This window comes from Oncorhynchus mykiss, chromosome 23 (genome assembly GCF_013265735.2).
Source record: "Oncorhynchus mykiss isolate Arlee chromosome 23, USDA_OmykA_1.1, whole genome shotgun sequence".
Classification (NCBI taxonomy): domain Eukaryota; kingdom Metazoa; phylum Chordata; class Actinopteri; order Salmoniformes; family Salmonidae; genus Oncorhynchus; species Oncorhynchus mykiss.
Window position 1 is genome coordinate 8,456,047 of NC_048587.1, and position 17,351 is coordinate 8,473,397.

The following is a 17,351-nucleotide window of genomic DNA, read 5'->3' on the forward strand; positions in this document are numbered from 1 at the left end:
TGGGCCTCCCGTTCATTCACACAGCACAACTCACAGTGGAATAATATAGAATAAAATAGAATAGAAGAGACTGGATGCAACAGGTTGGTGGGCCTCCCGTTCATTCACACAGCACAACTCACAGTGGAATAATATAGAATCAAATAGAATAGAAGAGACTGGATGCAACAGGTTGGTGGGCCTCCCGTTCATTCACACAGCACAACTCACAGTGGAATAACGTAGGCGTACACTGGCCTAGAATAGAAGAGACTGGACTAGACTGGGCTGGAATAGAATAGAATAGATCTTCATTGGGTTGGCCTCCCATTCACACAGCAGAACAGTAGAAACACTGACCCAATGGTAAATTCTGACCCATAATGAGGTTATATAATTACATTCATCATTACTACAGAGCTGGGGTGAATTATAGTTCATTTCAGTCAATTCAGGAACTAAACTGAAATATCAATTCCAAATACATTCCCCCCCATTTTGCTTTTCCATGGGGGAAAAAAAAGATGCTTTTCAAATAAGAAAATTGCTTTTCAATGAGGGAAAATTCAACGTAATTGCCCTTAACCCAGTCACATTCATTAACTAAATAGGTGAATTAAATGTACTTTTATCTTAACTTTTTTTTATAAAATAAGATATGATCCAACATCAACGTCCAGTTATTACTGTTTTTGTATAATGTTGTATTCTTATATCCAGTTGTCAGATTTCCTCGTTTCGGTTTCTTTGACCTCTACCGGTCCAATGAAATCTCAGAATAATGCTGCTGTGGCTTATGAAGGAAAAGGACCCCGTCAGCCCTTTTCTGTGCAGTGAGGAAACATATGGCAGGTTTCCAGACCCAGGCTATCTGATATCTGATCCACGGCACATACAACCAACCCCCATCTGCACCCCTAAGCTCCTCCTCACAGACTGACACATTCATCCATTTCAGCAGCTTCATACAAGGCCAGCTGAGAATCAATTTCAGCAGCTTCATACAAGGCCAGCTGAGAATCAATTTCAGCAGCTTCGTACAAGGCCAGCTGAGAATCAATTCCAGCAGCTTCATACAAGGCCAGCTGAGAATCAATTTCAGCAGCTTCATACAAGGCCAGCTGAGAATCAATTTCAGCAGCTTCATACAAGGCCAGCTGAGAATCAATTTCAGCAGCTTCATACAAGGCCAGCTGTGAATCAATTCCAGCAGCTTCATACAAGGCTAGCTGAGAATCAATTTCAGCAGCTTCATGCAAGGCCAGCTGAGAATCAATTTCAGCAGCTTCATACAAGGCCAGCTGAGAATCAATTTCAGCAGCTTCTTACAAGGCCAGCTGAGAATCAATTTCAGCAGCTTCATACAAGGCCAGCTGAGAATCAATTTCAGCAGCTTCATACAAGGCCAGCTGAGAATCAATTTCAGCAGCTTCATACAAGGCCAGCTGAGAATCAATTTCAGCAGCTTTATACAAGGCCAGCTGAGAATCAATTCCAGCAGCTTCATACAAGGCCAGCTGAGAATCAATTCCAGCAGCTTCATACAAGGCCAGCTGAGAATCAATTCCAGCAGCTTCATACAAGGCCAGCTGAGAATCAATTTCAGCAGCTTCGTACAAGGCCAGCTGAGAATCAATTTCAGCAGCTTCATACAAGACCAGCTGAGAATCAATTTCAGCAGCTTCATACAAGGCCAGCTGAGAATCAATTTCAGCAGCTTCATACAAGGCCAGCTGAGAATCAATTCCAGCAGCTTCATACAAGGCCAGCTGAGAATCAATTTCAGCAGCTTCATACAAGGCCAGCTGTGAATCAATTCCAGCAGCTTCATACAAGGCCAGCTGAGAATCAATTTCAGCAGCTTCATACAAGGCCAGCTGAGAATCAATTCCAGCAGCTTCATACAAGGCCAGCTGAGAATCAATTTCAGCAGCTTCATGCAAGGCCAGCTGAGAATCAATTTCAGCAGCTTCATACAAGGCCAGCTGAGAATCAATTTCAGCAGCTTCATACAAGGCCAGCTGAGAATCAATTTCAGCAGCTTCATACAAGGCCAGCTGAGAATCAATTTCAGCAGCTTCATACAAGGCCAGCTGAGAATCAATTTCAGCAGCTTCATACAAGGCCAGCTGAGAATCAATTTCAGCAGCTTCATACAAGGCCAGCTGAGAATCAATTCCAGCAGCTTCATACAAGGCCAGCTGAGAATCAATTCCAGCAGCTTCATACAAGGCCAGCTGAGAATCAATTCCAGCAGCTTCATACAAGGCCAGCTGAGAATCAATTTCAGCAGCTTCATGCAAGGCCAGCTGAGAATCAATCAATATATTCAGAAAATGGAGCTGCTGCCTTCATTCTATTCACAAGTGTGTAGAAAGCAACAGGTTGTATCCCAAATAGCTTAAACCTAAACTAGGGCTGAAGGAAGAGGCTGAGGAATGGTAAACTAGGGCTGAAGGAAGAGGCTGAGGAATGGTAAACTAGGGCTGAAGGAAGAGGCTGAAGAATGGTGAACTAGGGCTGAAGGAAGGGGCTGAGGAATGGTAAACTAGGGCTCTAGTATTCTAGAGGGAATAGGGGGCTATTTGCGACATGGTCAGGTTTGGAAATTGTCTGTTTGTAATGTTCTAGATGGAATAGATGGCCGTTTGGGACACGGTAAGGCTGGTCAGGTTTGAAAAGCGTCTGTCTGTAGTGTTCTAGAGGGAATAGGGGGCTGTTTGTAGTGTTCTAGAGGGAATCGATGGCCGTTTGGGACACGGTCAGGCTGGTCAGGTTTGGGAAGTGTCTGTCTGTAGTGTTCTAGAGGGAATAGGAGGGTGTTTGGGACACGGTCAGGTTTTGAAAGTGTCTGTTTGTAGTGTTCTAGAAGCGTTTTGGAGGAGGTAGAGTAAAACACGACATATTGATTCATCTACAGTTCCAATATGTTAACACTAAGACGGCTGGTTTAGCTGTACGGTTGGTACGACTACACCGCCTCTGAATGCATCCCAAATGGCGCCCTAGTACCATAGGGCTCTGGTCAAAAGTAGTGCACTGTAAACCTGGGGCAGCAAGTAGCCTAGTGGTTAGAGCATTGGGCCAGTAACCGAAAGGTTGCTAGATCGAATCCCTGAGCTGACAAGGTAAAAATCTGTTGTTCTGCCCCTGAACAAGGCACTGTTCCCCGGTAGGCCGTTATTGAAAATTAGAATTTGTTCTTAACTGACTTTTATTTTTTTTTACTTCACCTTTATTTAACCTTTATTTCACCTTTATTTAACCGGAACAAGTTGTCCTTTACAACTGCGACCTGGCCAAGGCAAAGCAAAGGAGTGCGACACAAACAACAACACAGAGTTACACATGGAATAGACAAGCGTACAGTCAATAACACAATAGAAAAATCTATATACAGTGTGTGCAAATGAGGTAAGATTAGGGAGGTAAAGGCAATAAATAGGCCGCAGTGGCTGAGTAATTACAATATAGCAGTTAAACACTGGAGTGATAGATGTTCAGAAGAGGAATGAAACCTTGGACTCCAAAAGCAAAGCAATGAGAATAGAGCTTTTGCCATTTTTACCTGTGCCATGTTTTAATAGTTAGTTTTATTTCGTTTTTTTTAAATTGTACAGTAGAGATACTGGGGTGCAAAGACGCAAACAAACGAAATAAATAACAATATGGGGATGAGGTAGTTGGATGGGCTATAAAACAGATTTAACTAGACTTGCTTAGTTAAATATACAATATCAGGTTCCATTTAGGCTGAAGATGCACATGAATCTACCATTACAATATGTTAGACTAAGATCGGTGATTTAGTCGTAGGTATTACTGTCCTTACCTTCACCATCCTCCTGTTATAAAACAATATGTTAGACTAAGATCGGTGATTTAGTCATAGGTATTACTGTCCTTACCTTCACCATTCTCCTGTTATAAACAGTGGAGCAGCAGCAATGACAACCCAAAAGGGGATCCAACTTTAAAACATCCAAATGTTAATATGACCGTACACATTGCCCTGTTCCTCCTGTCCCTGAGCTGCAATAAACCGATTTGAACAGATCCTTCGTTCCACTATAAAAACATTGAATTCCAAAGATAGACCGGAACAATTGCTAATGAAAACAGTTGTTGAATACAGAAATATGTGAGGTCGGTGGTTCGCTCAGTCGGTTTGGGGCGATATCCTTCCTGTTATGATTAGGTGGAAGATACACTTGAGTTAACAAAACATTAGGAACACCTTCCTGATATTGAGCTGAACCCCCTTTTGCTAACTTTTGAGTTTGGATCCCGCGATGCAGTTGGCATCAGTTGCTGGGACTACTACTCTCTGTCCAGTGAACCTACCGACCAAGGCCGGGTCTGAGGAGGTATTTGGCGTAGCAGCTAGCTATCAAGTTGGCAGGGTTTTCTTGAGGGCTTGAACGCAGCTCGCGACAAGGTTAGCCATTGTGGCTGGGACCGCGGATTGTCCCGGGTTTGTGACTGTCTAGATCCCTGCTGTTTGTTGTTGTTTTCAATCTTCTCTGTGACCTGCCCTGTCTGGAACTGTGAGGAGTAACAGTGTAACCTACATTGATATCTACCATGACAAAGACCAAAACCGTCAGGAGTACCATTGAGGACAGTGGTGTCTCTCTATCACAGGTAAAGGATCTTATAATTGAACAAAAATAGTTCTACAAGCAATTGTTACCACGACAAGAAAATAGCTTCACGTGTTTTGTCCATATACTGGTGGATTCAACTAATAAAAGAGTGAACGACCTGACCAGAGACATCCAGGACCTGAAGAACTGTTGCAGGTGTCACGGCCGTGGCTGGAAGAAGACCAAGGTGCAGCGTGGTGAGCGTACATTTCTGTTTATTAGGTAAATGTCGCCAACAAAACAAGGAAACGACCGTGTTTTTATGATGCCTCTAACAAAGTCTAACAAACTACCCACAACGAAAGGAGAGAAAGAGGGCTACCTAAGTATGGTTCCCAATCAGAGACAACGATTGACAGCTGTCCCTGATTGAGAACCATACCCAGCCAAAACATAGAAACACAAAATCATAGAATGCCCACCCCAAATCACACCAAGACCAATCCAAATAGAGACATAAAAAGGCTCTCTAAGGTCAGGGCGTGAAAGCAGGAGGATGGCAAGATGACCGCAATCTAAGTAACTGAGAGAGGACATCAGTTCTGTCTGTGAATCCATGATAACAATGACGGAGAAATCAGACTCGAGGTACAGTCAAGGCGGAACAACATGGTTGTAGACGGAATTGCAGAATCTCCACATGAGACCTGGACAGAGTCTGAGGACAAAGTGAGGTAAAATGATCTGAGAAATAGAAGATGGACCACAGGAAGATTGAGGTGGAGCGCGCCCACAGGACTGGAAAACCCACCACTGGCCCAAGTGACAGGCCCAGACCGATAGCGGTCAAGTTCCTGAGGTTCAAGGACAAAGTAGTTGTTCTGGAAAGGGCCAAGAAACCGAGAGGAACGTACCGTGCATTTGGAAAGTATTCAGACACCATGACTTTTTCCTCATTTTGTTACGTTACAGCCTTATTCTAAAATGGTTGAATATTTTTTTTTTATCCCTCTACACACAATACTGCATAATGACAAATCGAAAACAGGTTTTTAGATGTTTTTTTGCAAATGTATAAAAAAAAACAAACAGATACCTTATTTACATAACTATTCAGACTCTTTGCTATGAGACTCGAAATTGAGCTCAGGTGCATCCTGTTTCCATTGATCATCCTTGAGATGTTTCTGCAACTTGATTGGAGTTCACCTGTGGTAAATGATATTGATTGGACAAGATTTGGAAAGGCACACACCTGTTTATATTTGACAGTGTATGTCAGAGCAAAGACCAAGCCATGAGGTATAAGGAATTGTCCGTAGAGCTCAGAGACGGTGTCGATTGTGTCGAGGCACAGATCTGGGGAAGGGTACCAAAAAGTGTCTACAGCATTGAAGGTCCCCAAGAAGTGGCCTCCTCCATCATTCTTAAATGGAAGAAGTTGAAACCACCAAGAACTGGTCGCCCAGCCAAACTGAGCAAGGGCCTTGGTCAGGGTGACCAAGATCCCAATGGTCACTCTGACAGAGCTCCAAAGTTCCTCTGTGGAGATGGGCGAATCTTCCAGAAGGACAACCATCTCTGCAGCACTCCACCAATCAGGCCTTTATGGTAGAGAGGCCAGACGGAAGCCACTCCTCAGTAAAAGGCACATGCCAGCCCACTTTGAGTTTGCCAAAAGGCACCTAAAGACTCTCAGATCATGAGAAACAAGATTCTCTGGTCTGATGAAACCAAGAATGAACTCTTTGGCCTGAATGCCAAGCATCACATCTGGAGAAAACCTAGCATGGTGGTGGAAACATCATGCTGTGGGGATGTTTTTCAGCGACAGGGATTGGGAGACTAGACCGGATCGAGGTAAAGCTGAACAAAGCAAAGTACAGAGAGATCCTTGATGAAAACTTGCTCCAGAGCGCTCAGGACCTCAGACTGAGGCGAAGGTCCACCTTTCAACAGGACAATGACCATAAGCACACAGTCAAGACAACGCAGGAATGGCTTCTGGACAAGTCTCTGAATGTCCTTGAGTGGCCCAGCCAGAGCACAATCTTGAACCCGATCATGTGAGATCATCCACTCGTCCTTTTCTTTACAAAACAATTTGTAAAGACAATTAAATTGTTGTTTTTTTCCTCATCAAGCTTTGATCGGGTTCAAGATTGTGCTCTGGCTGGGCCACTCAAGGACATTCAGAGACTTGTCCAGAAGCCATTCCTGCGTTGTCTTGACTGTGTGCTGTGTATATATACTGTGTGTATATATATATATATATATATATATATAAAACCAGTACCAGTTACCTTCAGACAATCCTGTGACAGGGTTCAATAGGCTGAGTGAATGAGGAGCGGATGAGGAGCGGATGTTGTAAACCTTCTTTTCAAAGTGGTTGACAAAATCATCCGCAGAGAGAGAGGGAGGGGATGGAAGATTACGGAGGGAGGAGAAGGTGGAAAGACTTTCCTAGGGTTAGAGGCAGAAGCTTAAAATGTAGAGTGATATAATGTGGCTTTAGCAGTGGATACACAGGAAGAGAAGGTAGAGAGGAGGGAGTGAAAGGATAATAGGTATTTTAGAAGTTTAGTTTTCCTCCATTTTCGTCAACTGCCTGCAGTCCTGTTCTGTAAGCTCGCAATGAGTCACTCAGCCACGGAGCAGGAGGGGAGCAACTCGGGCCATTCTGAAGTGAGGGGACACCGCCAGTGGTCAGGGAGGAGTTGTTGAGGGAAGTCTCCAGAGATGGTCGGCTGAGCCGACCAGGAGGAAAGGGGACATTGCGAGTCATAGGATGCGGAAAGATTAGTAGACAAACAGCCTCTAGGGACTGGGAAAGAGTGAGAACAGAAGAGACAAAGAGGGGAAAGATTAGTAGACAAACAGCCTCTAGGGACTGGGAAAGAGTGAGAACAGAAGAGACAAAGAGGGGAAAGAAAGAGTTGGAAAGAAATTAATCGAAGGCGGACGTTAGGAGGTTGAACCGCCCAGTACGAAGAACGGTGAGCCATAGTCAAGAAATGAAATTATCAAGGTGTCAAGCTCATTGAGGAACTCTCTAAGGGCACCTGGTGGGTGATAGATGACAATGTTAAGCTTGAGTGGACAAGTGACCGTGACAGCATGGAACTCAAATGAGGAGATGGACAGGTGAGGAGGCAGAAAAGAGAAAATCTCCAGTTAGGAGAAATGAGTCGCCCTGTTCCACCACCGCCACGATCAGATGTTCTCAGACTATGAGAGAAAACGTAGTCAGATGAAGAGAGAGCAGCTGGAGTAGCAGTGTTCTCTGGGGTGAGCCATGTCTCCGTCAGGGGCCAAAAAGTCTAGGGACTGAAGGGCAGCATAGGCTGAGATGAACTCTGTGTTCTTGACCGCAGATCGGCAGTTCAAACCGCTGCGGGAGGCCAGGAATGCCTCATGGGTTGTGCGAGCAGGGTACACTAAATTAGAAGGATTGCAGCCAAGGGGTGGGTAGCGTCTGTAAAGCCTACAGGGAGAGGAGCGAACTGGGATAGAAAACACACACATGGTTGCCAAAGCTACAAAAGAGCAGAATGAGATAATCTGTAAATAACTAGTTAAGATACTGAAGTGAGAGAGTCTTCCTCTCTTTCCTTCCTCGAATAAGCGTCATTATCGAGCAACAAATCCACATTATCTAACAACATCCACATTATCTAGTAACAAACACACATTATCTAAATCCATTATCTAGCAGCAAACTACATTATTTAGCAACGAACACACATTATCTAACCCTATTATCTAGCAACAAACCCCGTTAACTAGTAACAAACCCACATTATTTAGCAACAGACCCCATTAATTAGTAACAAACCCACATTATCTAGCAACAGACCCCATTAATTAGTAACAAACCCACATTATCTAACCCTATTATCTAGCAACAAACCCCATTAACTAGTAACAAAACCACATTATCTAACCCTATTATCTAGCAACAAACCCCATTAACTAGTAACAAACCTACATTATCTAGCAACAAACCACATTATCTAGCAACAAACTCCATTATCTAGTAACAAACCCACATTATCTAGCAACAAACCACATTATCTCTGGGCTAATGTTAAAGTAGTGCACTATATAGGGAATAGAGTGCCAATTGGGATACACTTCTAGGTTGTCTAGCGGTTAAGCGCGTTGGGCCAGTAACCGTAAGGTCGCTGATTCGAATCCCTGAGCCACCTAGGTGAAGAATCTTATCGATGTGACCTTGAACAAGGCACTTAACCCTAATTACTCCTGGATAAGAGTGTCTCCTAAATGACTAAAATGTAAATGTGTTCTCCACATCAACAAACAGCACATGGAGCACATGGAGCACATGGAGCACATGGGGCACATGGAGCACATGGGGCACATGGAGCACATGGGGCACATGGAGCACATGGGGCACATGGGGCACATGGAGCACATGGGGTACATGGGGCACATGGAGCACATGGAGCACATGGGGCACATGGAGCACATGGGGCACATGGGGCACATGGGGCACATGGAGCACGGCGTCACACAGTGGTGAGGTGGATGGGATACAATGAGCACATGGAGCACGGCGTCACACAGTGGTGAGGTGGATGGGATACAATGAGCACATGGGGCACCTGGAGCACATGGGGCACGGCGTCACACAGTGGTGAGGTGGATGGGATACAATGACGCACGCTTTGGTTCCCGTGTTCGTTTGGTTCTTCTCTGATCTTTTCCATTTTGGGTTTGTTTTCGTTGGATCTGTTTTGTATTTCTTTGGATGGTTTTCTTTTGTTTCTGTGTCTTTTTCAGCACACAGACATACACTACTATCTATTAGAGAGCAGAAGGAGATGAGCACACAGACATACACTACTATCTATTAGAGAGCAGAAGGAGATGAGCACACAGACAGACACTACTATCTATTAGAGAGCAGAAGGAGATGAGCACACAGACAGACACTACTATCTATTAGAGAGCAGAAGGAGATGAGCACACAGACAGACACTACTATCTACTAGAGAGCAGGAGGAAATGAGCACACAGACAGACACTGCTATCTACTAGAGAGCAGGAGGGAATGAGCACACAGACAGACACTACTATCTACTAGAGAACAGGAGGAAATGAGCACACAGAGAGACACTACTATCTACTAGAGAGCAGGAGGAAATAAGCACACAGACAGACACTACTATCTACTAGAGAGCATTAGGAAATGAGCACACAGACAGACACTACGATCTATTAGAGAACAGGAGGAAATGAGCACACAGACGGACACTACTATCTACTAGATAGCAGGAGGAAATGAGCACACAGACAGACAGACACTACTATCTATTAGAGAGCAGGAGGAAATGAGCACACATACAGACACTACTATCTATTAGAGAGCTGGAGGATATGAGCACACAGACGGACACTACTATCTATTAGAGAGCAGGAGGAAATGAGCACAGACCGACACTACTATCTATTAGAGAGCAGGAGGAAATGAGCACATAGACAGACACGACTATCTATTAGAGAGCAGGAGGAAATGAGCACACAGACAGACACTACTATCTATTAGAGAGCAGGAGGAAATGAGCACAGACCGACACTACTATCTATTAGAGAGCAGGAGGAAATGAGCACACAGACAGACACGACTATCTATTAGAGAGCAAGAGGAAATGTATGCATTAGATTCCGTATATATACATTCCTACTGTACAACACATCAACAACTTTGATCTGTTGTTATTCTTTGGTTGTGTGTTTTGAGCACACATAGAGAACAGGGGGAAATCAAATGTTATTTGTCACATGCTTCTTAAACTGGTGTAGGTTAACAGTGAAATGCTTAGTTACAGGCCCTTCCCAACAATGCAGATAAAACAATATACAAATGATAACACTAGGAATAAATCCACAATGAGCAAAGATAACATGGCTATATACACAGGGTACCAGTACCAAGTCAATGTGCAGGGGTAATAACATGGCTATATACACAGGGTACCACTACCAAGTCAATGTGCAGGGGTAATAACATGGCTATATACACAGGGTACCAGTACCAAGTCAATGTGCAGGGGTAGAGGTAATAACTTGGCTATATACACAGGGTATCACTACCAAGTCAATGTGCAGGGGTAATAACATGGCTATATACACAGGGTACCAGTACCAAGTCAATGTGCAGGGGTAATAACATGGCTATATACACAGGGTACCAGTACCAAGTCAATGTGCAGGGGTAGAGGTAATAACATGGCTATATACACAGGGTACCAGTACCAAGTCAATGTGCAGGGGTAATAACATGGCTATATACACAGGGTACCAGTACCAAGTCAATGTGCAGGGGTAGAGGTAATAACTTGGCTATATACACAGGGTACCAGTACCAAGTCAATGTGCGGGGGTAGAGGTAATAACTAGGCTATATACACAGGGTACCACTACCAAGTCAATGTGCAGGGGTAGAGGTAATAACTTGGCTATATACACAGGGTACCACTACCAAGTCAATGAGCAGGGGTAATAACATGGCTATATACACAGGGTACCAGTACCAAGTCAATGTGCAGGGGTAGAGGTAATAACTTGGCTATATACACAGGGTACCAGTACCAAGTCAATGTGCAGGGGTAGAGGTAATAACTTGGCTATATACACAGGGTACCACTACCAAGTCAATGTGCAGGGTACCAGGTAATAACTTGGCTATATACACAGGGTACCAGGTAATAACTTGGCTATATACACAGGGTACCAGTACCAAGTCAATGTGCAGGGGTAGAGGTAATAACTAGGCTATATACACAGGGTACCACTACCAAGTCAATGTGCAGGGGTAGAGGTAATAACTTGGCTATATACACAGGGTACCACTACCAAGTCAATGTGCAGGGGTAATAACATGGCTATATACACAGGGTACCAGTACCAAGTCAATGTGCAGGGGTAATAACATGGCTATATACACAGGGTACCAGTACCAAGTCAATGTGCAGGGGTAATAACATGGCTATATACACAGGGTACCACTACCAAGTCAATGTACAGGGGTAATAACATGGCTATATACACAGGGTACCAATACCAAGTCAATTTGCAGGGGTAATAACACGGCTATATACACAGGGTACCACTACCAAGTCAATGTGCAGGGGCAATAACATGGCTATATACACAGGGTACCACTACCAAGTCAATGTGCAGGGGTAGAGGTAATAACATGGCTGTATACACAGGGTACCACTACCAAGTCAATGTGCAGGGGTAATAACATGGCTATATACACAGGGTACCACTACCAAGTCAATGTGCAGGGGTAATAACATGGCTATATACACAGGGTACCAGTACCAAGTCAATGTGCAGGGGTAATAACATGGCTATATACACAGGGTACCAGGTAATAACATGGCTATATACACAGGGTATCACTACCAAGTCAATGTGCAGGGGTAATAACATGGCTATATACACAGGGTACCAGGTAATAACATGGCTATATACACAGGGTACCACTACCAAGTCAATGTGCAGGGGTAATAACATGGCTATATACACAGGGTACCAGTACCAAGTCAATGTGCAGGGGTAATAACATGGCTATATACACAGGGTACCACTACCAAGTCAATGTGCAGGGGTAATAACATGGCTATATACACAGGGTACCACTACCAAGTCAATGTGCAGGGGTAATAACATGGCTATATACACAGGGTACCAGGTAATAACATGGCTATATACACAGGGTACCACTACCAAGTCAATGTGCAGGGGTAATAACATGGCTATATACACAGGGTACCACTACCAAGTTAATGTGCAGGGGTAGAGGTAATAACTTGGCTATATACACAGGGTACCAGGTAATAACTTGGCTATATACACAGGGTACCACTACCAAGTCAATGTGCAGGGGTAATAACATGGCTATATACACAGGGTACCAGTACCAAGTCAATGTGCAGGGGTAATAACATGGCTATATACACAGGGTACCAGTACCAAGTCAATGTGCAGGGGTAATAACATGGCTATATACACAGGGTACCAGTACCAAGTCAATGTGCAGGGGTAATAACATGGCTATATACACAGGGTACCAGTACCAAGTCAATGTGCAGGGGTAATAACATGGCTATATACACAGGGTACCAGGTAATAACATGGCTATATACACAGGGTACCACTACCAAGTCAATGTGCAGGGGTAATAACATGGCTATATACACAGGGTACCACTACCAAGTTAATGTGCAGGGGTAGAGGTAATAACTTGGCTATATACACAGGGTACCACTACCAAGTTAATGTGCAGGGGTAGAGGTAATAACTAGGCTATATACACAGGGTACCAGGTAATAACATGGCTATATACACAGGGTACCACTACCAAGTCAATGTGCAGGGGTAGAGGTAATAACTTGGCTATATACACAGGGTACCACTACCAAGTCAATGTGCAGGGGTAATAACATGGCTATATACACAGGGTACCAGTACCAAGTCAATGTGCAGGGGTAATAACATGGCTATATACACAGGGTACCACTACCATGTCAATGTACAGGGGTAATAACATGGCTATATACACAGGGTACCAATACCAAGTCAATTTGCAGGGGTAATAACACGGCTATATACACAGGGTACCACTACCAAGTCAATGTGCAGGGGCAATAACATGGCTATATACACAGGGTACCACTACCAAGTCAATGTGCAGGGGTAATAACATGGCTATATACACAGGGTACCAGGTAATAACATGGCTGTATACACAGGGTACCACTACCAAGTCAATGTGCAGGGGTAATAACATGGCTATATACACAGGGTACCACTACCAAGTCAATGTGCAGGGGTAGAGGTAATAACATGGCTATATACACAGGGTACCACTACCAAGTCAATGTGCAGGGGTAATAACATGGCTATATACACAGGGTACCAGGTAATAACATGGCTGTATACACAGGGTACCACTACCAAGTCAATGTGCAGGGGTAATAACATGGCTATATACACAGGGTACCAGTACCAAGTCAATGTGCAGGGGTAGAGGTAATAACTTGGCTATATACACAGGGTACCACTACCAAGTCAATGTGCAGGGGTAATAACATGGCTATATACACAGGGTACCACTACCAAGTCAATGTGCAGGGGTAATAACATGGCTATATACACAGGGTACCAGTACCAAGTCAATGTGCAGGGGTAATAACATGGCTATATACACAGGGTACCAATACCAAGTCAATGTGCAGGGGTAATAACATGGCTATATACACAGGGTACCACTACCAAGTCAATGTGCAGGGGTAGAGGTAATAACTTGGCTATATACACAGGGTACCAGTACCAAGTCAATGTGCAGGGGTAATAACATGGCTATATACACAGGGTACCACTACCAAGTCAATGTGCAGGGGTAATAACATGGCTATATACACAGGGTACCAATACCAAGTCAATGTGCAGGGGTAATAACATGGCTATATACACAGGGTACCAGTACCAAGTCAATGTGCAGGGGTAGAGGTAATAACTTGGCTATATACACAGGGTACCACTACCAAGTCAATGTGCAGGGGTAGAGGTAATAACTTGGCTATATACACAGGGTACCAGGTAATAACTTGGCTATATACACAGGGTACCAATACCAAGTCAATGTGCAGGGGTACGAGGTAAAGTGACTCGGCATCAGGATAGATAATAGACAGTAGCAGCAGCGTATGTGATGAGTCAAAAGAGTGATCAATGCAGATAGTCTGGTAGCTATTTGGTTAGCTATTTAGCAGTCTTGTGGCTTGGGGATAGAAGATGTTCAGGGTCCTGTTGGTTCCAGACTTGGTGAATCTGTACCGCTTGCTGTGCGGTATCAGAGAGAATAGTCAATGACTTGGGTGGCTGGAGTCTTTGACAATGTTTAGGGCCTTTCCTCTGACACCGCCTGGTATAGAGGTCCTGGATGGTGTGGATCTCGGCCCCAGTGATGTACTGGGCCTTCCTCTGACACCGCCTGGTATAGAGGTCCTGGATGGCAGGGAGCTCGGCCCCAGTGATGTACTGGGCTGTACACACTTCCCTCTGTAGAACCTTGCGGTCGGATGCCAAGCAGTTGCCATACCAAGTGCTGATGCAGCTAGTCATCCTCCTTAGGGGAAAGCAATGTTGCAACGCCAACACAGCCTTCACGACTGTGTTGGTGTGGACCATGTTAATTCCTTCGTGATGTAGACACCGATGAACTTAAAGCTCGCAACCCGCTCCTCTACAGCCCCTTCGATGTGGATGGTGCGTGCTCGGCCATCTGTTTGCTGTAGTCCACGATCAGCTCTTTTGACTTGCAGACGTTGAGGGAAAGGTTGTTTTCCTGGTAGCACACTGTCTAATCTCTGACCTCCTGCCTATAGGCTGTCTCATCGTCATTGGTGATCAGGCCTACCACACTTGTGTTGTCAGCGAACTTAATGTTGGAGCCACACAGTCGTGGGTGAACAGCTAGTACAGGAGGGTACTAAGTGTACTAAGCACGCACCCCTGAGGGGCCCTCGTGTTGAGGGTCAGTGTGGACAGGAAGTCCAGGATCCAGTTGCAGAGGGAGGTGTTCAGTCCCAGGGTCATGAGCTTAGTGATGAGCTTTGAGGGCACTATGGTGTTGAACTCTGAGCTTGTAGTCAATGAACAGCATTCTCACATAGGTGTTTCTCTTATCCAGTTGAGAGAGAGCAGTTTGAAGTGCAATAGAGATTGCATCATCTGTTGGGGCGGTATGCAAATTGGAGTGGGTCCAGTGTGTCTTGGATGATAGAGTTGATGTGAGCCATGACCAGCCTTTCAAATCATTTCATGGCTACAGATGTAAGTACTACGGGTCGATAGTCATTTAGACAGGTTACCTTGGCGTTCTTGGACACAAAGACTATGGTGGTCTTCTTGAAACATGTAGGTATTACAGACTGGGTCAGGGAGAGGTTGAAAATGTCAGTGAAGACACTTGCCAGCTGGTTAGTATATACTCGGAGTACTGATAATCTGTCTGGCCTCGCCGTCTGGAACAGCTGGTGCTCTTATGCATGCGTCAGTGTTGCTTGCCTCGAAGCAAGCATAGAAGGCATTTAGCTCGTCTGGTAGGTCCTATATTGATGCTTTGTGTGTGTCTGTCTGTGTCTGTCTGTGTCTGTGTGTGTGTGTGTGTGTGTGTGTGTGTGTGTGTGTGTGTGTGTGCGTGTGTGTGTGTGTGTGTTGGAGTCCAGTACATTCCTTTGCCATGCATTGATGTAGGTTGAAGTGGTACGTCAACCAAAGATTTGAAAAAGCTATCAGGGTGCACCATCCACATACGTATCATTAACTAGGCCTCATTGCCTCTGTATGTACCCGTAGGTTCGTTGCATCAGAGTCAAATTATCAGAGGAAATTTGAAATGCCTGTTTTGCGGACGAGACGTAGGGTGGTTCATTGTACAATGAACAGGTTTGTGTATGGCGGATGCCACAGATGCCTCCTGGAGGGGCAGCCAATCAGTCAGCCCAGCTATTTTGATGTGTGCTACAGAGGCCTCCCTGTTCACCGTACCCGCCTGGTATGTGGGGCCTTTCACATAGTCGACTGTGGGACAAGACCCTAACTCACAGACACACACACACACACCTACTCACCTCACTACCCCTGTACTAGCATTGGCGCCAGGCTCCTAATGACTATTGGCCTGTGGGATCTTCTTAGTAGGAGATGAAAGACCAAGTCTGCCAGCTCTGTTCACTATCACAACTACACACTGGACAGTCAGTCACCGAACAGACACAACACACAGGCAGGCACACTTCAGCCAGGGCCCAGAGGGCAAACCATTTCATAAGAAGAGAAAGGGAAAAACTACTTCCTGTCTGTGACGACTTCGTTTTTTTGACTCCAGAGAGAGAGGGAGAGAGAGAGGGAGAAAGAGGTGAAATACTTTATTCACCGGCGATGCTCACCTTTGGCTTGAGTCAGCCGAGAACCACACGCTCCCCAACACCCATCAGCCCACACGCTCCCCAACACCCATCAGCCGAGGCCCACACGCTCCCCAACACCCATCAGCCCACACGCTCCCCAACACCCATCAGCCGAGGCCCACACGCTTCCCAACACCCATCATCCGAGGCCCACACCCTCCCCAACACCCATCAGCCGAGGCCCACACGCTCCCCAACACCCATCAGCCGAGGCCCACACCCTCCCCAACACCCATCAGCCCACACCCTCCCCAACATCCAGACACACAGAGGTCTCCAGTAAGGGCTAAGTCCCCAAGCAACCTTTTAACAGAATGGACCTGGAGCCATACTGATGGAGTCATACTGATGGACCTGGAGCCATACTGATTGACCTGGAGCCATACTGATTGACCTGGAGCCATACTGATGGACCTGGAGCCATACTGATGGACCTGGAGTCATACTGATGGAGCCATACTGATGGACCTGGAGTCATACTGATGGAGTCATACTGATGGACCTGGAGCCATACTGATGGACCTGCAGCCATACTGATGGAGTCATACTGATGGAGCCATGCTGATGGACCTGGAGCCATACTGATGGAGCCATACTGATGGACCTGGAGCCATACTGATGGACCTGGAGCCATACTGATGGAGCCATACTGATGGACCTGGAGTCATACTGATGGACCTGGAGCCATACTGATGGAACCATACTGATGGACCTGCAGTCATACTGATGGAACCATACTGATGGACCTGGAGCCATACTGATGGAACCATAC

General features: G+C 45.3%; 1 protein-coding gene across 2 annotated transcripts in view; it reads left to right on the forward strand.

Annotated features, from left to right (window-relative positions):
- LOC110516810 (paladin) overlaps positions 1–17,351 on the forward strand; it is a 160,428-nt gene that overhangs the window by 135,171 nt on the left and 7,906 nt on the right. The window lies entirely within an intron of this gene.